This window comes from Molossus molossus, unplaced genomic scaffold (assembly GCF_014108415.1).
Source record: "Molossus molossus isolate mMolMol1 unplaced genomic scaffold, mMolMol1.p scaffold_m16_p_13, whole genome shotgun sequence".
In the NCBI taxonomy this organism is placed as follows: domain Eukaryota; kingdom Metazoa; phylum Chordata; class Mammalia; order Chiroptera; family Molossidae; genus Molossus; species Molossus molossus.
This window is the reverse complement of record NW_023425348.1, coordinates 59,222,663-59,246,153: the sequence shown is the minus strand read 5'-3', so window position 1 is coordinate 59,246,153 and position 23,491 is coordinate 59,222,663. Positions and strand designations below refer to the sequence as shown.

The window sequence follows — 23,491 nt, the reverse complement described above, 5'->3', positions numbered from 1 at the left end:
GGTATTGTACCCAGACTTTCAGTAATGCTATGTAGCTGTGAAAGCGCACACTTCAAGGCTGTGTAGATGTGGTTAGGTCAAACAGGAAGCGGGTGTCTCCCAAATATATCGAATAAACACATATTTAAATCATGATGTCAACTTAAATTGTCCTATATTAACTCCCAAAAGGGTACAAGAAACAGATTTATGTGATGTGAAGAAATAACCATTTTTACTGGACCATATTGTCAATCTTTGAAGCTCTGGCCATATGGAAATTGATCATTTGAAGCAGTCTAGCATACTTGGAATTTAGTATCTTAGTAAGGAGAGATCTGACCCAATAGCATCTTCAGACTGCATGGTGTAATCAGTGGTCAATCTAACTTCTAAATTGCCCCCTGGAAGCTATTTAAAGATGAGATTATCTGTTTTTCCAGCTATGGCAAATCCATTTTTGGGTTGCAAATATTTTCTCCCTAGGAGAGTGCTTAGTATCTGTTGGAAGTTAATTAACCTACAAATGTATACTGAGTACTGACTGTATTCAAAGCAGGGCATGAGATGTGATATTGGAAACAAATACACAAGTACAAAGTTCCTGCCATCAAGAACCTTAGAATATAGACATAATTATTAAACCTTATTCCCTTTTGTGTCCCTAGTGTCTAACTCAGTGCATGACTCAAAGGAGGGATTAATACATATTAATTAAGTTGTATTGATTATTGCAGAGGAAATAAGCAGAGGAGAGATGTAATTCCCCATGCAGAATATGTTAAGTGCCTTAATAAAATAAAAAAAATAGCACACTGGGGGTTTGAAAGAATGAAAAATATGTCACTTTAAGAAGAAGGAACTAAGGAAGCAGGCTTTTTGATGTTCTTTGAAACTTGAGTAGAATTTTGTCAGTAGAATAGATGAAAGGATGAAGAGAGGAGCATCCTGGTAGTGAGGGGCATAGCAGGAGCATGGGTATGGAACAGACAACTAGAAACAGGGAATTATGGGATAGGTAACAATGGGAAATCCGGTTTGACTGAGGTATAGGATATGTATAAGCTAGAATAGTTAGTGTGATCATATCATTGTGGCCCTTAAAGCTATGTCAACGGGCTGTCCCAACCAAGTAGTCCAGTGATAAGGCAGGAGATTCGCTTTTGAAAAATTAGTTCATCCAGCAGAGTTGATTATTGGGGTGGGGAGACTTGAATTAGAGAAACAGCTTGTGAGGGCTATTTCAATAGTTCAGGCAGGAGGTAAAAGGTTTAAATAAGGGTGGTATTTTGGGAACCAAAAGTTAGGAACAGAAAGAAGAGACTTTGCCAATGTAGCATCAGTATGACTGGTCATACTGTATGTGGTGGGGTGCATGAGAGAAAGAAAGTTGTTCATCATAGCACTGAGTTTTAGAAAAGGCAGAAGGAAATGATCATGCTAATTACCTCTTGTCAATATTAAAATCCCTTGCCATATCATTAGTTATATCTCCACTAAATATTAAGGATATTTTTTCTTCCCTTGGATGACTGGGAGGAAGATGTGTTTTGTTTTTAATTTAAATATTTTATTTTTGTTAATCCTCACCCGAGGATATTTTGTCCATTGATTTTTTTTTTTGTTATTTTTAGAGAAAATGGAAGGGAGGAGAGAGAGAGAGAGAGAGAGAGAGAGAGAGAGAGAGAGAGAGAGAGAGAGAGGTGAGGGAGACACATCGATTTGTTGCCTCCCGCATGATCCCGATCAGGGTTGGGAATCAAACCTGAGAAGCTTCAATGCATAGCTCTATGCTCTAACCATGGAGCAACACTGGCCAGGGCAGGAAGATATGTTTTTAGAGGAATGAGAATATACTTAAAGATAAACTTACTTTGAGGACTTAGAGGCATAACATAAACACAAAAGATACTTATACTATGAGTTAAAGTACACAGGCAGGGTCTTGTTGATTTCTGAGACACAAGGTGAAACTTGGCTACCATGACTGAGAAAAGTGAAGATACTTGAGATTACGGTATTCATATCAGGTGGCATTCATGTATGGATTAGTACATGACATCTGTGAAGAATAAAACAGGTGTGCACAGAGTTTGGTCACTTTAAAATTCTCTCAGATAAAGTGATGACTATGACTGATTATATTGCTGTGGTCTGTCCTTCTCCGTAGAAGGTATAGTTGCAGCAAATAGCATACTTAGGATATAGGCTCTCTTTCAAAGGAAGAGGAAATAATGCAGGAAATTCATGAGTAAGAAAAGACTTACTGAAATAAAAGTTAAAAAATAGACTTTTTCCCCTGCCAGTGTGGCTCAGTGGATTGAGCGTCGTCCCATGCACCAAAAGGTCACTGGTTTAATTCCCGGTCTGGGCACATGCCTGCGTTGTGGACTCAATCCCCAGTAGGAGACATTCAGGAGGCAGCCTATTGATACTTTTCTCTCATCAATGTTTCTGTCTTTCCCTCTCCCTTCCTCTCTATCTAAAAATCAATGGAAATATGAAAACAAAAGACTTTTTCAAGGAAATGGGATAAAGTCAAGTTGATTTTGTAACGAATCCTTGTCATTCTCATTACTTATCATTCAGACAAACATTCATTCACTAAATAGGAATAGGAATAGGAATAGGAATAGGAATAGGAATAGGAATAGGAATAGGAATAGGAATAGGAATAGGAATAGGAATAGGAATAGGAATAGGAATAGGAATAGGAATTCAGGACTCCTCTGGACATGAGGTGGAATTTAAAGTAGGAAAGGAAGAATTAGTCCTCAGGAATTTATAATTCATTTGTGGAAGAAGGTGAAATGCACTTACATAAAAAAGAAGAGCAAAAACCTAGCAATTTACTCCTGGGAAACACTTTGATGGAAGGAACAATGTCATTGTTCCTTCTTGGAGAACTAGAGTGGCTGGTCACCTTCATGCTCCACTCAACTGTATGCACCTCAGCCTCCAGTCACACTGAACCCCATGCCATTGCTTCAACAAAGGGTACTCTTTCATAACCTGTGTATGACAAATATTGGTCTCACTTGTGCCTAGCAAGTAGTGCATATTACACAGTGCATAATAGGTTCCAGCAAACAGCTTTTTGAATAAATAATGAAAACTCTATCTTTCATACATTCTATCAATTAAGATATTTTAGGTTAAACATTTTAAAAAATTGGCCCTGGCTGGTTTGGCTCAGCAATTAGAGTGTGGGACTACAGATCAATGAGTCTCAGGTTCAGTTCTGGTCAAGGGCACGTACCTCAGTTGTGGTTCATCCCTAGCCCTGGTCGGGTCGTGTGGGAGGCAACCAGTCGATGTGTCTCTCTCACATCGATGTTTCTCTCTCTCTCTCCCTCCCTCACCCTCTATCTGATGATAAATAGAAAAATATCCTCGAGTGAGGATTAAAAATAAAATAAATAAAAATTTAAAATATCATATAGGGAAGGTAAAATTTATTACTTTTCAAGTCTTAGGCTTTTTTATATGCCTTTATACTTTAAAACCCTTTAAACAACTTTTGAGTACCTTCTGTGATTCAGAATTGTATTATATGCTTCATGTTAATTTTAAAATATACCACATGTTCATGGATTTGAGGAACTAATGTTGTTAAAATGTCAGTACTACCAAATGCAATCTATAGGTTCAATGTAATGTATATCAAGATTCCAATGTCCTTTTTTTACAGAAGTAGGAAAAAACAACAAAACACTCCTAATGTTTATATGGAACTACAAAAAACACTGAATAACCAAATAAATCTTTAGAAAGAACAAAGTAGGAGGCATCACACTCTTTGACCTTAAGAGATACTAATCAAAACAGTATGGCCCTGGCCCATGTTGCTCAGTAGTTAGAGCCTTGGCTTGTGTACCAAGGAGTCGTGGGTTCTATTCCCGGTCAAGGGCACATACCTGGGTTGCATGTTTGATCCCTGGCACTGGTCAGGGCCTGTGCAGGAGGCAACCAATTGATGTGGCTCTCTCTCACATCAATGTTTCTCACTCTCTCTCTCTAGGCCCCTCCCTCCCTCTCTTCCACTCTCTCTAAAAAGCAATGGTAAAAATATCCTTGGGTGAAGATTAATAAAAGCAAAACTAAACAAATAAATAAAACAACTAATATGGTACTGGTATAAAAATAGACAAATAGCCTTGGCCGGTTTGGCTCAGCGGTTGGAGCATCGGCCTGCAGTCCTGAGAGACCCGGGTTCGGTTCCCGCTAAGGGCGCGTACCTCGGTTGCAGTTTGTCCCCGGCCCTGGTCGGTTGTGCGGGTGGCAGCCACTCGATGTGTTCCTTTCACATCGATGTTTCTCTCTCTCTCTCTGTTCCTCTCTCTCCCTCCCACTCTATCTGTACAAAAAATGGAAAAATGTCCTTGGGTGAGGATAAAACAAAAAAAAAAATAGACAAATAGACTAGTGGAACAAAATTGAGAGCCCAGAAATAAACCCAAGCATATATGGTCAAGTAATATTTGACAAGGGAGCCAAGAATATACAATTGAGAAAAGACAGTCTCTTCAACAAATGGTGCTGAGATATTTGGATATTCACATGTAAAAGAAAGAAGCTGGACCCCATATTACACTACTGACAAAAATTAACTCGAAATAGATTAAAGACTTAAATGTAAGACCCGAAACCATGAAACTCCCAGAAGCAAACTTAGTAATAAAGTTCCTTGACATGGGTATTGGTAATGATTTTTTATATATGACAACTAAAGCACAAGCAACAAAATAAAAAATAAACAAGTGGGACTATATTAAACTAAAAAGCTTCTGTACAGCAAAGGAAACCATAAACAGAGTGAAAAGACAACCTATAGAATGAGAAATACTATTTTCTAACTACATATCACTTAGGGGTTAATATTCAAAATATAAAATATTCATATACCTTAAGAGCAAAACTTCAAGAAACCTAGTTAAATATGGGCAAAGGACCTGAATAGATATTTTTCTGAAGAAGATGTATACAAAAGGCCAACAGGTACATTAAAAGATGCTCAACATACCTGGCTGGTGTGGTTCAGTGGTTGAGCATCGACCCATGCACCAAGAGGTCACTGGTTCGATTCCTGGTCAGGGCACATGCCTAGGCTGTGGGCCCAATCCCCAGTGGGGGCATGCAGGAGGCGGCCAATCAATGTTCTCTCTCATCAATGTTTCTATCTCTCTTTCCCTTTCCCTTCCTCTCTCACTAAAACACTAAAACCAATGAAGAAAAAAAAAAAAAGAAAGAAAAAAAAAAAAGAAAAACATGCTCAACATGATAAGTCATTAGGGGAAATGCAAATTAAAATCACAATGAGATATCACCTCACAACTGTTAGAATGTCCATCACCAAAAGGATAAGAGATAACAAATACCAGTGTGGATGTGAAAAAAGGGGAATCCTTGTTGGTGGGATTTGTAAAGTGGTACAGCCATGATGGAAAACAGTATGGAGGATGCTCAAAAAATAAAAAAATAGGACTATCATATTATCCAGCAACTTCACTTCTGGGAACATATCCAAAGGGAATGAAAACATTAACTTGAAAAGATATCTGCATTCCCGTAGAAGCATTATTTACAATAGCCAAAACATGAAAATAACCTAAGTGTCACTGACAGATAAATGTGGTATATACAATGGAAATTATTCAGCCTTAAAGAATGAGAAAATCCTACCATTTGTGATAACATGGATAGATCTTGAAGGCATTGTATTAAGTGAAATAAGTCATACAGAGAAAGACAAATACTGTATGATGTCACTTATATGTGGAATCTAAAAAATAAACAGGAAAGAAAAAACAAAAAACAAAAAAGCTCCCAACCAAATGCATAGAAAAACTAGACTTGTGGTTACCAGTGGCAGAGGGTGGGGGAAGGAAGAATTGGAGGAAGGTGGTCAAAAGGTACAAATTTTCAGTTATAAGAAAAGTAGTATGGATATGATGTACAGCATGACTATGTTAACACTGCTGTATGATATATAGAATAGTTAAGAGAGTAAATCCTTATCACAAGGAGAATTTTTTCTTTTTCTTCTTTCTTTGTATTGTATCTAAATGAGATGATGGATGTTAGCTGAACCTACTGCGATAATCATTTAATAATAGAGGTATACCTCATTTTATTGCACCTCCTGCATCACAGATGTTGCATTTTTTTTTTTTAACTACTAATTGAAGGTAAGACATCACACCAACAAAAGATTATGACTCACTTTATTGAAAGACTCACTTTATTGCAGTGGTCTGGAACTGAACCTGCAATATCTCCAAGGCATGCCTGTATATGTGAATCAAACCATCATGCTGTAAGCCTTAAGTGTATGCAGTGACATATGTCAATTATTTTCAATAAAACTGGAGAAAATATATTGTGTATAATTCCCAGCACTCCTGAGTATTGCTGTGTACTTCCTGTGATCTTAGACAAATTATATAACTGCTTGGAGCCTTAGCTTCCTCACCTGTAAAGTGAGAACATGACCTATTGCATTATATTTACCAGCTTTATATTTGGCCTACAATAACCAGCAGGTATTTAGAGTGTGCAATTTGATATGTTTTGATATAGGTATACACCAGTGAAACTATTTTTATGATAAAATTAATTTACCTATCCATTACCCCTAACAGTTTCTTAATGCCCCATTCAGAGTTCCTCATTCTTGCTTCTCCTTGAGATTTCCCCAACCTCATCTCCAGGCAATCATTCATTTGCTGTCACTGTAGATCAGATGGCATGTTAAAAACTTTTATGTAAGTGGAATCATACATTACACATTTTTTGGTCTAGTTTCTTTTATTCAGAATAATTGTTTTGAGATTCATTCATGTTTGATGTCAATACATTATTTTAAAATTATAGAGTGGTATTTCATTGTATGGATATACCACAATTTGATCATTCATTTAAGTTCTTTCTAGTTTTTAGTTATTATAAATGAAGCTACTTTGAACATTTGTCTTTGGGTGGACATATGCTTTTATTTTTCTTGGGTAAATACCTACGAGTGGACTGGCTGGGTTACATAGATGTATGTTTAACTTTATACTAACTGCTAATTTTTTCAAAGTGGTTGTACCTTTATATATTCCCACTATCAATGTAAGAGTCCCAGATGCCCCATATTCTTAGTAACACTTGGTATGTTTCATTTTCAGTTTTAGCCATTCAAGTGTTTATAGTGATATCTCATTGTGGTTTTAATTTGTATTTTCCTAATGACTGATGATGTTGATTGAGCATCTTTTCATGTGCTTATTTGTCATCCATTTATCAACTTTGTAAAAGTGCCTTTTAAATCTTTTGCTGTTTTTAAAAATTGGGGTTATCTTCTTTTTTATTGAGTTGAAATAGTTATATATTCTAAATACAAGTTATTCATGAGAGATGTGTTTTACACATATTTACTACTAGTCTGTGGATTAACTTTTGATTTTAAGTATCTTTTGAAGAGCAAAAATTTTAAATCTTGATGAAGTCCAATTAACTGCTTTTCTTTTTTATTTGATACTTTTAGTGTCATATTTAAGAAATCTTTACAAAACCTAAGGTCACTAAGATTTTATCCTATGCATTCTTTTAGAAGTTTAATCTTTTTTTTAAAAAAATTATCTTTATCTTTATTGTTGAAAAAATTACAGAAGTCCCTGCTTTTCTCCCCCATTGATACCCTCCTCCTTTATCCTGCCACTGAACAAAATAAGCCAACAAACAAAATAAATAATAGTTTAATCTTTTAATTTAGGTCTGTGATTCATTTTGAATTATTTTTTTGTAGTGGGTGAGATAAGGTTTAAGTTTATACTTTTGCTTACAGTTATCCAATTGTTCTAGTACCATTGGCTAAAACGATTATCCTTTCCCTATTAAATTGCTTTGGTGTTTTTGTTGCAACTCAATTAACCATATAATAATAGGTTTATTTCTGGAGTCTGTATTCTGTTTCATTGATCTATTTATCTATTTTTTATGCCACTATCTTGATTACTTGATTACTGTAGCCTCATAGAATGAGTTGGGAAGTATTTCCTACTCTTCATATTTCTAGAAGAGTTTATGAACAATAGATATTATTTCTTTTCAGATGCTTGAAAGACATCACTAATGAAGCCATCTGGGCTTGGAGGTTTCTTTCTAGGAAGGTTTTTAACTAAAAATTCAATTTCTTTAACAGATATAGGGCTAATTAGGTTGTCTATTTCATCTAAGTCTGCAGTTTATCTAAAGGCATTTCATCTACGTAGTTGAATCTGGTGGCATATCTATTTATTATCCTTTTAATATAGAAAGATGATATAATTTTTAGTGATGCCATCTTTCTTTTTTCTTTTTTTTCTTGTTTAAAACTTTACTACTTGGAACTTTTGTAATACCCATTAACAAATTCTTCTTAACAAATGCAGATTCAAATCCAGGCTCCGTTATTTTTTCCCCCCATTTTTTTGTTCAGATAAGGTGGGCGGGAGAGAGAGGAAGAGAGTGAGAGAGAGAGAAACATAAACATGAAAGGGACACATTGAGTGGTTGCCACCTGCACGACCCAGCCAGGACCGGGAACAAACTGCAACCAAGGTACATGCCCTTAGCAGAAACCGAACCCGGGTTTCTCTGGATCGCGGGCCGACGCTCCAACCACTGAGCCAAACTGGCCAGGGCCAGGCTCTATAATTTAGTGTCTTTATGAACATGTACCTAAATGTAATACATGGTCCTTAGTTTTCTCATATTTAAAATAAAGATAGAATATCCAATATACAATATATAGTGTGAGAATTAAATAAGATAATCGATTAAAAAATGTAGCATTGTCTGATGCATAATAAATGTTCAGTAAATTGTAGCTGTTATTTTTAAATTAATTGATTAACTAATTTTTATTTTTAATTATTTGTTTATTTATTTATTTATTTTAATTAACTAATTTATTTTTGTTACAGATGTTTCTCCTTTTCCCCCCACTGATTCCCCACTCTCCCTCCCTTTCCGCCCTGTCCCCAGCTTTGTTGTCCATGTCCATTGTCATGCATACATGCATATAAGTTCTGTGGTTTATCTCTCCCTCACCACCCCCTCTTCGGGGGATTGTCAGTCTGTACCCCACTTCCACATCTCTGGGACTACCCTGTTCTTCAGAGTGTTATGTTTATTATATTCCACAAATAAATGAGATCATGTGATATTTATCTTTCTCTGCTTGGCTTGTTTCACTTAAGATAATACTCTCCAGGCCCCTCCATGTTGTCTCAAAGGATAAGAGATCTCTCTTTCTTACAGCTGCATAGTACTCCATTGTGTATATGTACCACTGCTTTTTTATCCATTTGTCTGCTGATGGACACTTGGGCTGTTTCCAGATCTTAGCTATTGTAAATAGTGGTGCTATGAACATGGGGGTACATATATTCTTTGGACTGGTGTTTCAGGCTTCTTAGGGTATATTCCTAGAAGTGAGATCACTGGGTCAAATGGCAGTTCAATTTTTAATTTTTGAGATAACACCATATTGTTTTCCATAGTGGCTGCACCAGTCTGTATTCCCACCAGCAGTGTACTAGAGACCCCTTTCTCCACACCCTCGCCAACACTTGTTTGATAATTTGTTGATGGTGGCCATTCTGACAGGTGTGAGGTGATACCTCATTGTTGTTTTAATTTGCATCTCTCTGATGATTAGTGATGTTGAGCATTTCTTCATATGTCTCTTGGCCATTTGTATGTCCTGTTTGGAGAGGTGTCTATTCAGCTACTCTGCCCATTTTTTAATTGGGTTCTTTGTCTTCCTTTTGTTGAGTTGTATGAGTACTTTATATATTTTGGAAATTAACCCCTTATCTGATGTATCATTGGCAATGATGTTCTCCCATACAGTGGGTTGCCTTTCCATTTTGATGGTTGTTTCTTTTGCTGTGCAGAAGCTTTTCAGTTTGATGTAGTCCCATGTGTTCATTTTTTCCTTTGTTTCTGTTGCCTTAGGTGATGTATCAGTGAAAATTCTGCTGCGTATGATGTTCGAAATTTTGTTGCCTACATTTTCTTCTAGAATTTTTATGGATTCATGAGTCACATTTAAGTCTTTTATCCATTTTGAGTTTATTCTTGTATATGGTGTAAGTTGATGGTCTAGTTTCATTTTTTTTTTTTTTATGTAGCTGTCCAATTTTCCCAATACCATTTATTAAAGAGGCTGTCTTTTCTCCATTGTATGCTCTTGCCTCCTTTGTCAAATATTAATTGAGCATAATGTCTTGGGTCCATTTTTGGGTTCTCTATTCTGTTCCACTTGTCTATCTGCCTGTTCTTGTGCCAGTACCAGGCTGTTTTGATTACGGTGGCTTTGTAGTATAACCTGATATCTGGTATTGTGTTCCCACCTACTTTGTCCTTCATTTTCAAGATTACTGTGGCTATTCGGGGTCTTTTTTGGTTCCATATGAACTTTAGAAGTAGTTGTCATTTTGAAATATGTAGTTGGTATTTTGATGGGGATTGCATGGAATCTATAGATTGCTTTAGGTAGTATGGACATTTTAATGATGTTAATTCTTCCAATCCATGAACAAGGTATGTGCTTCCACTTTTTTATATCTTCCTCTATTTCTTTTTTCAATGTCCTGTAGTTTTCTGCAAATAGGTCCTTTACTTCTTTGGTTAAGTTTATTCCTAGGTATCTTAATTTTTTGCCACAGTGGTAAATGGGATTGTTTTTTCAGTTTCTCTTTCTGTGAGTTCATCATTGGTATATAAGAACGCTGTCAATTTCTTGATGTTAATTTTGTATCCTGTTACTTTGCCAAATCCATGTAGTAAGTCTAGCAAATTTTTGATGGAGTCTTTGGGGTTTTGTACATATCATATCACGTCATCTGCAAATAATGACAGTTTCACTTCCTCCTTTCTAATTTGGATCCCTTTTATTTTTTCTTCCTGTGTGATTGCTGTGGCTAAGACTTCCAATACTATGTTAAATAAGAATGACAAAATGGGTATCCTTGTCTTGCTCCTGTTCTTAAGGGAAATGCTTTTAGTTTTTGCCCATTGAGTATTATGTTGGCTGTAGGTCTTTCATATATAGCCTTTATTTTGTCGAGATATGATCCCTCTATTCCCAGATTGCTGAGCGTTTTTATCAGAAATGGGTGCTGGATTTTGTCAAATGCTTTTTCAGCATCTATTAATATGATCATATGATTCTTATCTTTCATTTTGTTTATGTGGTGTGTCACATTTATTGATTTGCGAATATTGTACCATCCTTGCAACCCTGGAATGAATCCCACTTGGTCATGGTGAATAATTTTTTTGATATATTGGTGGATTCAATTTGCTAATATTTTGTTCAGGATTTTGGCAGCTTTGTTCATCAGGGATATTGGCCTGTAGTTTTTTTTCTTTGTAGTGTCTTTTCCTGGTTTTGGAATTAGAATTATGCTGGCCTCATAAAACAAGTTTGGAAGTCTTCCTTCTTGAATTTTTTGAAATAGTTTGAGGAGAACGGGTATTCTTCTTTGAATGTTTGGTAAAATTCCCCCATGAAGCTGTCTGGGCCTGGGCTTTTGTTTGCTAGAAGAGTGTTGATTATATCTTCAATTTCTTTTGTTGCTTTGGTCTGTTTAAGTTTTCTGTCTCTTCCTGGTTTAGTTTTGGGAGATTGTGTGTTTCTAGAAATTTGTCCATTTTGCTTAGATTGTTGAATTTGTTGCCGTATAACTCTTCATAATATTTGTTAACAATCCTTTGTATTTCTGTGGTGTCAGTTATTATTTCTCCTCTTCCATTTCTGATTTTGCGTATTTGGGTTCTCTCTCTTTGTTTTTTTTGGTGAGTCTAGCTAAGGGTCCATCAATCTTGTTTATCTTTTCGAGAAACCAGCTCTTCATTTCATTGATCCTTTGAATTGTTTTTTTGGTCTCCATGTCATTTATTTCTGCTCTGATCTTTACTATTTCCTTCCTTCTACTTGCTCTGGGGTTTTCTTTTTGTTTGCTTTGTAGTTCTTTAAGTTGTGAGATTAGATAGTCTATTAGAATTTTTTTTTTTTTTTGCTTCTGGAGGTGAGCTTGTAGTACTATGAACCTTCATTTCAGAAATGATTTCACTGCATCCCATAGATTTTGTGTTGTTGTGTGTTCATTTTCATTGGTTTCCAGGAAGTTTTTTTTGTTTGGTATGTGCCCCTAGCGGGAATCGAACTCGGGACTCTGTGGTCCACAGGCCAATGCTCCAACCGCTGAACCAAACTGCCCAGGGCTTCAGGAAGTTTTTAATTTCTTCCTTGATCTCCATGGTAACCTATTTATTGTTTAATAACATGCTATTTAGCCTCCATGTTTTCAAATGTCTTTGTATGTTCTTGTTGCAATTGATTTCTAGTTTTATGCCATTGTGATCTGAGAAGATGCTTGATATGATTTCAGTCTTCTTGAACTCGTAGAGACTTAGTTTGTGCCCTAACATGTTGTCTATCTTTGAGAATGTCCCATGTGCACTTGAGAAGAATGTAAATTCTGCAGTTTGGGGGTGTAATTCTTTGTAGGTATTTATTAAATTAATTTGATCCAGTGCTTCATTTAGAGTCTCTGTTTCCTTGTTAAATTTTTTGTCTAGATGATCTATCCAGTGATGTCAGTGGAATGTTGAAGTCCCCTGCTATGATTGTATTGCTGTCGATTTCTCCTTTGAAGTCCTCCAGAAGACTTTTAATATATTGTGGTACTCCTATATTGGGTGCATATATGTTTACCAAGGTTATATCTTCCTGTTGGATAGATCCTTTCAATATTATGTAGTGGCCTTCTTTGTCTCTAGTTATGGCCTTCATTTTGAAATCTATTTTATCAGATATGAGTATTGCTACCCCAGCTATTTTTTTCCTTTCCATTTGCTTGAAAGATTTTTTCCATCCCTTCACTTTCAACCTATGTGAGTCTTTTGTTGTGAGGTGGGTCTCTTGTAAACAACATATATGTGAGTCATGCTTTCTTATCCAGTCAGCTACTCTGTGTCTTTTTATCAGAGCATTCAAACCATTCACATTTAAGGTGATAATTGATATGTACTTATGTGGCCATTTCTTTTTAATGTGGTTATATTTTCCTTTCTATTTCTACTAATTACAGCAGTCCTTTTAACATATCTTGCAGTGCTGGTTTGGTGTTAATATATTCGCTTAACCTTTTTCTGTCTGGGAAGCTCTTTATTTGACATTCTATTTTGAATGATAGCCTTGCTGGATAAAGGAGTCTTGGATGCAGATCCTTGTTTTTCATGACCTTCAGTACTTCATGCCACTCCCTTCTGGCCTGTAGTGTTTCTGTTGAGAAGTCAGCTGAGAGCCTTATGGCATTTCATTTGTAGGTAATCTGTTGTTTATCTCTTGCTGCATTTAGAATTCTCTCTTTGTCTTTAATTTTTGGCATTTTAATTACTGTATGTCTTGGTGTGGGCCTGTTTGGGTTCTTCGTACTTGGGGCTCTCCATGCTTCTTGAACTTGAATGCTTTCTTCCTTCACCAAGTTAGGAAAGTTTTCTGTCACTATTTCTTCAAATATATTCTCTAACCCTTGCCCATTTTCTTCCTCTTCGGGGACTCCTATGATGCGAATATTATTAAATTTCTCATTGTCCCACAGTTCTCTTAAGCTATCTTCCTGTTTTTTAATTGTTTTTTTCTTTTGGTTTTCTGATTGGTTGATTTTTTTCCACCCTGTCTTCTAATTCACTGATCCGGTCCTCTGCTTCCTCTACTCTGCTGTTTAGTCCTTCCATCGTGTTCTTAATTTCTGCTCTGTCATTCTTCATTTCCACTTGGTTGGTTTTCAATGTTTCTATATCTTTACTCATGGTGCTGATGTACTTACTCATGCTGTTGAGCTTCCTCAAGATCATGGCTCTGAACTCTACCTCTGATAATTTTCTTAACTGCATTTTATTGATCTCATCTTCGGTTGAGTTCGCTTGTTCTTTCATTTGGGATTTGTTTCACCATTTTGGTTATTTCACTGGGTTTTGGAGCCTGCCAAATTTTCCCTGTGGGTGTTTGTGTTCTGCTGTTTGTGGCTCCCTCTACTGGGTTTGGATGAGCCTGGGTGGGCCCATGTTAAACACCACTGTCAAGTCTTACTTTTCTGAGTAGATTTGCAAGCCCAGGAAAGGTTTAGTTATCCTCTAGCTTTTTCCTGGAGGCTAGTAGTCTCAGTTACTCAGGGCCTTGGAATTTAGCCTTGATGTTCTGCATAAGAAGATTTCCAGAGGGTAGGATAGATGCTGGTTGTTAATCAGCCTCAATTTGCATTTCTTTGCCTCACCAGGGAAAGGCTGAATTTCTGAGGTGGTGGGGTTGCTGCTTTTCCCCACAGCTCAGGGAAGAGGCACACTGGCCACTGTCCTTTGTGGCCACAACTCAGCAAAAACTCTGAGTGCCCTCCAAATCCTGGGTTTCCCCACAGAGTGTCAGTCCAGTCTGCCCTCCCTCTGTCGGAGCCCCAGGTGAGCGGCTGTGGCAATTTCAGCGCTCTGTCCAGGCTCTCTGCGCTGTGGAGTGGGATTGGTCTTTATTCCCCAAGGGCACTGCTGACATTGAAAACTGCTGGTGTCCATGGGCTCCCAGCCCACCACCCTCTCGCACCTCCACAGATCCTACTATTGTCCCTGGTTATATGGTCCTGTCCTGCTGCTTTTCTCTTGTTTTTTTCTGAGGATTTGTCTTTATTGTATTTGTAATTCCCGTTTGGTCCTGGGAAATCGTCTGTGTAGCTTCCATTCACTCTGCCTCCATTTTCACATCCTCTACACCTATCTTGTATGCAGCTGGGTCACACAGGCCTCTCTGGTGCCCCTGCACCCTGCAAGTTCTGCAGGTAACTGGATCACACAGTCCCTTTGGAGACCAGGCTCTATGCCAATGTTATGGGCTGCTGGGTCACACAGGCCTCTCTTGTGCTTCAACACCCCACAGATCTGCGGGTAACTAGATCACACAGTCCCTGCTGGGTCGCACAGGCCTCTCTGGTGTCCCCACACCCTGCAGGTCCTGTGGGCAGCCAGTTGGATCATACCAGTCCCTCTTGGGCTCCGGCTTCCTACTGTTCTTTTGGGCTACTGGGTTGCAGAGACCTCTCTGGTGCCCCCACACCCTGCTGGTCCCGCAGGCGGGAAGCTGGATTGCACCAGTCCCTCTGGGGCTCCAGTTTCCTACTGCTTTTGTGAGCTGCTGGACTGCCCAGGCTTCTGTGGAAACCCAGGTCCCACCGCTGGCGGCTGGGGAGTGCTGCTGCACTATGAGGCTCAACTCCTGCTCAGCTTTTGCTGTAGTTTTTGGGGATGGGTCTCAGCTGCTGGTCTGTGCTTCTGTTGCCTGGGGATGGATGTCTGCTCCCCAGCCTCTGTTGCTGGGGGTATATCTGGACCCTGATAGGACTGCTACTGCGGGGGATGGTGCTGGGCTCCTGGCTGTTTGTAGCTTTCGTGACTAGCACCTTGGGAGCTCCACTACTGTGCACTGGTCTGTGTTGACACAGAGTGTCCACTGGTCCGATGGTGCCAGATGTGCTGGTGGGCTCAGGTTGCTGGGCCCTAGCCGCTCCCCCTGCCTCCTCCCAGGGACGACCTGGGATCTTCCAAAATGGTGGGACCTCCCCTTGGTGCAGGGAGAAGCGCCCTGAAGAGCTGCTTACTGTGGTAGATGGCTGCTCCCATCCACAGCAGAGGAACCTTCTGCTTCGTGTCTCTGCACTGCAGGGGTTTGATCGTTCACCTTCACGTCCACTCACAATCTCACACACTAGCTCACTCTCTCACACACTCACCCTCCCTCCGGTCCTGCCTGCTGCCATCCAGTGATGCCACCTTTCATTTTTTTGATATGAAAATGTATACACAACATCAAAATTTAATACTGTTTTTTTATTTTCTGATTTCAGTTTTTATTCTTATTTTTTTTCCTCAGCATACTTTGGGTTTAATTTTATCTTTCTGATTTCTTACGTTAAAATCTGAGATTATTGATGTAAGACACAATTTTTCAATATAGGTATTAATGCTGTAAATTTATTTCTAAGTATTCCTTTGCTACATCCCATAAATTTTGATATGTGGTATTTTTATTCAGTTCAAATACTTTCTAACTTTCCTTTTTATTTTTTCATTGATCAATGAGTTGTTTATAAGTGTTGTTCTATTTCCTAATATTCAGGAATTTTTCCAGATATCTTTACGTTATTGAGTTCCTAATTCTTTTGTTGGTTGGCAAGTTCTATAAATGTAAATTAGGTAAAGTTGGTTGATTGTGATGTTTAGGTCTTTTACATCCTTACTGATTTTTGTCTACTTGTTCTATCATTAATTGAGAAAGAGAGATTTTAAAAACTAATAATTACTGAAATTTTATTAGATTTTCTTTCTTTTATTTTGAAGCTAGGTAAATAAATTTGTAAGATTATTATGTCTTCCTAATGAATTAACCCCTTTATACAAGAATCCTTTATTTATTTATTTTGAATACTGTGTTTTTATTGATTTTTATAGAGCGAGAGGATGGAGAGGGAGAGAAAGAGAAACATTGATCAGCTGCCTCCTACACCCCACCACTGGGGATTGAGCCTGAAACCCAGGCATGTGCCCTGACTGGGAATTGAACTGGTGACCTCTTAGTGCATGGGATGAAGCTCAACCAACTGAGCCCCACTAGCCAGGGCTATACAAGAATTCTTTAATTCTTAGTAATGGTCTTCCCACTGTAATCTACTCTGTCTGAGAGCCACTGCCATTTTCTTTTTATTAGTGGTATCATGAAATATATTTTCCATGTTTTCACTTTCTTTATCTTTAAAGTGGATTTTTTTAGACTGCGTGCAGCTGAGCCTTGCATTTTATTCCAGTATGACAATCTCTCTCTTTTAATTTGGGTGTTTAGAGCATTTACATTTAATGTGATTATTGATGTGGTTGAATCTGCTTTTTGTTTTCTATTTGTATTATCTTTTCATTATTCCCTTTTTCTTGCTTTGTTTTAAATTTATTAAACATTTTTATGATTTTATCTAAAATCTTTTGTTAGGTTATTACCTCCAATTTTTTGTTTTATTACATTTTAGTGCTTGGTTTATAATTTATAGCAACACCATACAACTTATGATAGTCTTACTTCAAGTAATATTATCCCACTTTGCATATGGTATAAGAATCTAATATCCTTTCCCTTCTCTTTCCTAGCCTTTATGATATTGTTGATTATATGCATTATTTCTACATGTGTAATAAACCTAAAAATAATAATTTTTGTTTTGAATAGTCAGTAATATTTTAAAGAGATTTAAGAAGAAGGAAACACTCTTATATTTACCTATACATACCATTTTCAGTGTAATTATTCCTTTGTGTAGATTCAGATTTCTGCTTGGTAAGATTACCTTCTGCCTGAAGGATCTCTTTAACATTTTTTTGTAGGATATGTATGCTGATGATCTGGTAAGATTTTCTTTAGTTTTTGTATTTCTGCAAAATCTTTATTTTGCCAGATATAAAATTTTAGATTAATTTTTTTGTTCAGTAATTTAAAGGTATAGATAGATCCATGTCTTTTAGCTTGCATTATTTTAAAAAACAAGTCTCCTGTAATTCTTATATATGTTCCTCTGAATCTGATGTGTCCGTTTCCTCTGTCTGCTTTTATGGTTTTTCCTTCACAAGTTGTAAGCAATTTGATTATTTTCTGCCTTAATGTAGTTTTCTTAATATTTTTTGAGCTTGGGTTTTTTTTGAAAATCTTGTATCTGGGTTTAATTGTTTTATCACATCTGGAAAAATTTCAGCCATTATTCCTTCAAATATTTTTTTGTTCATTCCTATTTTTTGTGTGGAATCCAATTATACCTATATTATATAGCTTGCAGTTGTCTTACAGTTCATGGGTTCTGTTTATATTTTTTTACTTTTATTTTTTATTGTTTCTATTGACAAATCTTGAAGTTCACTTGTCTTTGTTTTGGCATGTCTAATCTGATTTTAATTTCACTCAATATAGTTTTCATCTCAGACATTGTATTTTTTATCTCTCGAAGTTAAATTTGAGTCTTTATGATATATTCAATATCTATACATAATATGGTCAGTCTTTTAGTTTCATTAATAAATAGAATGCAACTATAATAATTGTTTTAATACCCCTGTCTACTCATTCTAATATCTGTGTCACTTGTGGATCAGTTTCAATTGATTGATTTTTCTTCTCATTATGAGTTGTGTTTTTCTGCTTCTTTGCATGACTGATAGTTTTTTATTGGATGCCCAAAATTGTGAATTTTACCTCGTTGAGTGCTGAATATTTCTGTATTTCTATAAATATTTTTGTAGTTTTTTTTCCCCCCTGGTATGCAGTTAAGATACTTGGAACCAATTTTTATTTTTATTTTTTCATCTCCATTTATCCCCTCTATACGCTTATCTACCTCCCCACTCCTCCCCCACAATCATCACACTGTTGTCCATGTCCATGAGTTCTACTTTTTTTTTTCTTGCTCAATTCCTTCACTCCCCCCAACACCCTTCCCCCAGTTTGATCCTTTTAATGCTTGCTTTTAAGCTCTGTCAACTGGAACTAGTACAGCTTTTACTGTAAGGTTTATTTTCTTCACTACTAAAGTAATACTGTTTTAAGTACTCACCGATGACCCTTGTGTTGTGAAGTTTTATATTAAAAATTTTTTTTCTTTATTGCTTTTAGAGAGGTAGGAAGATAGAGGGAGAGAGAGAGAGAGAGAGAAATATTGATGAGAGAGAACATTGAATGTCCAGCTCCTGCATGCCCCCCACTGGGGATTGGGCCCACAACCTGGGCAAGTGCCCTGACCGGAAATCAAACCGGCGACCTTCTGGTACATGAGTCGATGCTCAACTGCTGAGCCACATTGGCTGGTCTGAAGTTTTATACTTTTGATGATGGGAAAATAAACTATTCCTGGCCTTATGTGAGTTCTGGGATTGTTCTTTCTGCTCCTTTGGGATATCTTTCCCTAACCTTGGTTAGTTTCCTTATGTAGATGAGCTAGCTGATCACTAATTGCTTAAATTATTGTGAGGGATTCTGAAGATCTTTGGAAGTCTATGTGCTTGTCTCTCTTCTTCCCTATGAACTATAGCCACCTTGGCCTCCCTGGACTCCCAGCTCTATTTTCTTAACTTACTGAGACCATAAAGCTCTGCCTCTGTGCACTACAATCAGTATGATTTCTGTCTTTATGCGGTAAGCTGTAAGGATAACCTCATTTGCTTTTCCTATCTCAGGAATCATATTGTTCATTGCCTGATGTTCCATGTCTGAGAACTGTTGTTTTCATACATTTTGTTCATATTTTTTAGTTGTTTAAGCCAGAACGGTACATTCAGTCTTTGTTTGTCCATCTTGATCAGAAGCAGAAGTCTCCACATATGTGAATAAATTATATAATACATTTTAAGCATGCATTATGCTGAGTGTTTCATACATAGAAAATTTTCAATAACAGATGGTTACTATTATTTCTCTGCTGTGTCCTGTTAATGAGACTTTATGTTATATACCACCTTCAATAAGAAACCTTTCTGGACTATTACCTTTACAGATGGCTTATTACTCTTAATTCTTTGTATCCAAATCACTTTTACCTACTTTTATTATGACACGAATCTATGTTACAAATTTTGGTCTACTTATCTTTTTGTGGTAGATTGTAAGCTCTTAGACAAATAAACTCTATTTTGTTTATCTATTCTTAGTTTCTAGCACATAATGAATGTTTAGATATTTGTTGCAAAAATGAATAATCAAGAGAGTCTTACACCTTTTATAAAATATTTATCATTTGATTGGAAAGGAAAGAGAGGTGGGTTAGGAGTATGAGAACATTTGAGCAAAGTGAAAGCAGAAAAAGATACAATATTTTGGGGATTCAGAGAACAGCATGAGAGCAAAAGGTGGTTGGTTGAGGTTGGTGATATAAATTAATAATAATAATGATAGTAGTAATAATAGTAGTTCCTGTGAAAATGAGAGAGGATAGAAGAGTATAGAATGGAGAATGGGAGAAACATATTATAGTGTGTCAAATAAATCATTTTCTGATTACATTGCTGTAATATAGATGGTAATATTGGTAACACTGTGTAAGTGTATATTGTATGAATCCTTGTAACTTGAAGTGTTGTAATAAAGGCTTTTAAACAAAGTGCTGAGAGAATACAACATACTTTTTGGAGTAGATGAACCTTGGAAAGAAGTGGTAGGGACGGATTAACTGAGAAGAGCCAGAAAGGAATTCTTACTAATAGAGAATAACATAAACACAATAGTATGTAGTCCATAAATAAGCATAATGTAGCAGAAAGAACAAATTAACCTTGGAGTTGGGTTCATAGGGCTTTACTCTCCTCTCCACCATTGGTGTGACTATGGACAAATTACTTAGCTTGAGACTCAATTTCCTCAGCTATAAAATGAATGTGGTTGTTAGGAAGATTATCTGATGCATAGAGAACATTTATTTTATATTTGGCAGATAGTGGGTCCAATAACTATTAGTTTCTTCTTTTTAGACATTCTATACCTTCTGATGAGGAAAGGAAAATGCTTCAAGAAGGACTTTGTGACCTCTCATCACTTTGTATAAGAGCCCAGGTATAATATATGAATATATATCTATATAATTTATGAGTATAACTAATGTTCCCACTTATTTCTTATTTCTGTGGAAAATGAGGATTGCACTGCATTTTTTTTGTGGTCTAATACTAAGGCCTAGGTAACTTTAACATCCAGTTTCTTTGTATTTTCTAGTTTTAACTTATATTTGAAACTATTGGGGATTATTGGCCAAACTTGACATACAAATGAAACCATTTTACTACCACAATTAAATATTTTTTAGAAATGCTTCTATTTATAGGGGACATAGCTATTGAATGAAAGATTGGACAGATGAGTATCAGAAATCTTAAATTTTCCCAATTTTCGAACCCATTTGTATTTATTTCTTTATGATACAATTGACATATATTAGTTTTAGGTGTAGGTTATGTATTTTATGGACAAAATCAATTTTTTCATCTTTACCCGAGGATATGTTTTTCATTGATTTTTAGAGAGGAAGAAACAGACACACACACACACACACACACACACACACACACACACACACACAGAGAAAAACATCAGTTGATTGCCTCCTGTATAAGCCCTGACTTGGGATTGAACCCACAGCCTAGGTATGTGCCCTGACCAGGAATCAAACCTGCAACCTTTTGGTGAATGGGACAATGCTTCAACCAACTGAGACATCTGGCCAAGGCAAACAAAATCAGTTTTGATCTCAATTTCCCGTCATAGAAATGATACAATATAAAGTACAGAGTAAAGTTTAGAAACCTTGGACTTAAAAAAAAAGCATACTTTAAATCTCTAAACAACTTATAAAAGACCACTGTTAATGTACACTATTCACAGAAATACTTTGGATATATGAAGATTTTAAAAGTGGTTCTAGCATAACTAACCTAGAAGATGGAGAAATCTTTTATTTATTCACTGAAGGAAAATTCAGGACTTTTCTAGTTAACTAACTCTGTGTTTGGTTAAGAGAACTAAAGAATTTTCAGTCAAGTAGAATGAAAAGTTATAAACCATAATAATTTTGGAGCCAATTTGCAACATTGTTTTTAGTTCTTGAATACTTCCATTGATACATAGAATTTATAAGTGTAATACATAATGCTGCTGATCCTGCTAAATGAAGAAACACCTTTAATTCTCTACCTGGTATCTCAAGTGCTGGGTGCTGAATTGTCAAGCATCTGGCATGGAGTGGCACCTGGCTTCATTTGTTCCCTTTGCTATAGACTAGTTCTTTGCATTTATGAATCTTGTCTGGCCTGGATGACAGTTTGCTTGGTTAGAGTCACTTTATTTTTAGTTTAAGACATGTTGCCTCCAGGATGCTTGTAAACGTGTTGAGAGGCTGAGTTTTTGATGGATCTCACAAAACTCCTCTATAGGGCATGAACTGAAACCGAGAAGCCGACAATATTAATAATTCAGCATTTGGCAGTATTGTGGATATTAACGCATTTGTAGTTCACCTTGACAAACCTTGGCCCAATCACATTCGAAAATGAATTTAGTCATCTCATTTTAGTCTCTGGTGAGTATTTTAATATTTTTTTCAACCCATATATGAAATAGAGAAAATATTAATCTCCCTTTAGAAATGCAAGGTTCATAGCCCACATGACTATGTGTTGTGAAATAAAAGAAAATATGTTACAATAAATTGACATCTTGATTTAATGAAAATAATGTTTAGGAATTTTTATATTATATTATGGCTGATTTGGGATATTTTAAATTGCTCGGTTATTCAAAATTTTAGGGCAAAGTACTTACTTTGGTATTTCAGGTAAACATTTAACTCAACTTTAACCAGTAAATTTATATACTTAATACAGGTAAACTGTATAAAGTATTTATCAAAAAATTAAAATATGCTAATTATAATAATAAGTACATATAAAAGCTAAGTATATTTAGTATTTAGGACTTATAGTTATTTTACAAAAATTACTTTCATGGGGAAATAAATGTATCTTATTGTATTAAAATGCCTTAGGAATGACACAATTTCTATTAAGTTATTAGTAATTCCAGGACACAACTCATAATTTGTGGGGCCTAGAAATAATATAGCAATGATTGGAGTGGAAAGATTCTGATTCTTAAAATTTGGTGGCTTGTTGAGCTGTCTGAATAATCTATGCCCTTCTGGCACATACCAAATGCATTTAAAATTGAAAAGGAATTTTTTTTTTTTTTAATTATCTAACCTAGTTTCTTTCAGGCTAATATACAACCACTTTGTTGTCAGATTTTCTCTTTTGAAGGATATAAATGAAGAATTTAAATTTTCATATAAACAAAAAGTATATTATTTGGTCCTTGCAGTATTTGGTTCCTTATTTTTACCTAGAAATCTTTACTATTACATTCAACTTGAACTCTAAGGGGGAAAAACTTATAAATTTGAAATAACTTTTTGTGGTGATAAAATGTGGTTTACATTATTCGGTGAAAAACACTGACTTAATAAAACTGAAATAAACCAATCAAATGGAGACTATTTTGTTTTGGCTGCTTATAAAAATGATTTTAACTTTTAATGAATTTTAGTATAGTCAGAGACTTATGTCTCAATATTATATTTTCATTAACATAAATCTTCAAATGGGCAATTATGTCCACATGATAAATATGTGGGGTTAATGATGGTAATTTGCCACCTGTGTCATGAAGCAGCTCCTTTTGTAAAAATTTCCATAGTTTTTTTGGTAAGGCTTTAGAGTCTAAAAAATTGAAATTGAAAGGGAAAAAATTTTAACACTTTAAAGATCTCACTCTTAGCTAAGAAATGAATCATGTATAATGCCTAAAAATAAGTAGAAAAGAATTAGAAATATATTTTAGATCCATTCAGAGAATTTG

General features: G+C 36.1%; 1 protein-coding gene across 1 annotated transcript in view; it reads left to right on the top strand.

Moving 5' to 3' along the window:
- The window catches only part of SOX6 (SRY-box transcription factor 6), a 509,394-nt gene that overhangs the window by 7,349 nt on the left and 478,554 nt on the right, over positions 1 to 23,491 (top strand). Inside the window, exons 2-3 of the mRNA XM_036260192.1 lie at positions 20,557 to 20,638; positions 22,012 to 22,157. The gene's annotated coding sequence lies outside the window, so the exon portion shown is untranslated. The remainder of the gene's footprint in view (positions 1 to 20,556; positions 20,639 to 22,011; positions 22,158 to 23,491) is intronic.